This window comes from Gracilinanus agilis, chromosome 2 (genome assembly GCF_016433145.1).
Source record: "Gracilinanus agilis isolate LMUSP501 chromosome 2, AgileGrace, whole genome shotgun sequence".
Lineage (NCBI taxonomy): Eukaryota > Metazoa > Chordata > Mammalia > Didelphimorphia > Didelphidae > Gracilinanus > Gracilinanus agilis.
Genome location: NC_058131.1, coordinates 21,651,799 through 21,653,696, shown reverse-complemented (window position 1 = coordinate 21,653,696; position 1,898 = coordinate 21,651,799). Strand labels below are relative to the sequence as shown.

The following is a 1,898-nucleotide window of genomic DNA, read 5'->3' as shown; positions in this document are numbered from 1 at the left end:
TATACTGTGGAGTTCTGATTTCATAGTCATTCATCAACTGCCTTTCCAGCAGAAGTAGATCATTGAGCCTAAGAAACAATATCCCTGAATCAAATTCATTTTAGTCACTTAAAAAAAGGTATAAAGATATGTATTGCAGTGAAAACTCAGAATATCTGTCTATGAACATTTATAAAGCATCAGTGATATTAAATATTTTGATTTTTCAGAATTCTATTTCGATAAATTTTCTTATTTCAGTTATTTATGTGTCTATGTATGAATTTTTGCTTTGGAAGAAAATATCCAAATCTCTAAGTGATTACTAGGGAATTAATATTATGTGGTAGAGAAAGAGATAGTCAAGAAGACCCAAGGTCAATTGTTACTTCTAATATGTATAAGCTATGAGAAAATGGGCAAAATCACTTAATATAGCTATGTCTCCAGAAAATTTCTAAGACAAGAGAATAACTTCCTAATATGGGCTTAAGGAGCAATTTCTCTATGAACTGAGTTCCTCAAAATGCTAAAATCTCACTTTTGGCAAAAAAATCAAAATAATTTTAATGATTATGACCCACATCATCCTGTTTTAAAGAGTTTATATATTTGAGTGTTTCCAGTTCATGTTATTCAGGGAGTCCAATTCCAAGCATCCAGAAGAAGAAATGAACCTCGGTGTCTGGCTTAAACCACCATGGCCATGTTTCCCACTTGTCAGCAGTAGATATACATAATCATTTTCTAGTCACAAGAAGCAAAGATTAGACAATTCACATGTATGACATGACAAAGAAGGTAGAACATGGAGCACTACTATATCATGAAGTTCAAATAAATTGCCTAGAATTCTATAGTAATGGGCACTTCATCAGTGGAGGAGAAGGCTGAATAATTTGTGTTGGGCATGCAAAGAGACAGTACTGCTTAAATACTATTGAAACACATAAAGGACATGTAATTTATCTTTTGGTTCATTTCCTGGCAAATTAGATAATACAAACATGGAATCTTATTGAAGAAAGATCCACATTCATAAAAAGAAAATGTAAAATAAAATGTTCACATAGTAATGGTCATCAGTGGAGAGAATTATATATTTATCATAATAAACAAGGTAAACATCTACCAATCTGAACCTGCACCCATTACTGATTCCATCACTAAAGAAAAGATAATTTCTCATGTTATATTTATTTCAGATTCCATACTTGCTGTGCCTGGAGATGAAGAAATTGTCAGGTTTCTGACTGCGAGTTACTAAGATGACTAAACTTAGGGTCCACAAAAACAGAGTAAAAAAATATTTGCAGCTTTGAAGTCCCAGAATGTCATGCTTATTACAATGTGGAGGCATAACACAAATAAGAAGACTTTCCCTTCTTTACTACATAAAGTACAAAGCCAGACTTAAATGTCTTGGAGCATGGCTGAATAGAAACTTATAGAAGCCTAAGATCAGCTTCCTACAGCTGCAGCCACTCCTCCTGTAAATAAGGAACAAAAATCCTAATGTAGTCAAAAGAAATCTGATAATTCAGAAAGGAAACTGAAATAATCAAAGAAATTCGTTTGGACTAAGGATAATAAAAAATCAGTAAAAGCAGAAAGCCTAGTATCAGTCAAAAAAGAAAATTGAAAGACATGCAAGAAAAGAAGAAAAAAGTATAAATCACTGCATATATTTTTGAAAATTCAAGAAAGTCTTTGTAACAAAGGAATCATTTTCAATTTTGCCTAATTATTTTTGTTTTTGAGTAAAAGAAAGGAGTTTCTATGTAAAAGAGCATATTTAAATGAATGACTTCCAAAAGTAGTAAAAATGCATTAATTTGGAGAAGAGATTCAAATAAAAATACCCTCCAAAATGTCAAGCAAATAATGAAGAGACGTACTATCATTGACTAATCCATATG

General features: G+C 31.7%; 1 pseudogene; it reads left to right on the top strand.

Annotated features, from left to right (window-relative positions):
- The first annotated feature begins 654 nt into the window (after positions 1–654).
- On the top strand, positions 655–1,621 carry LOC123233096 (annotated as a pseudogene).
- Positions 1,622–1,898: the final 277 nt, after the last annotated feature.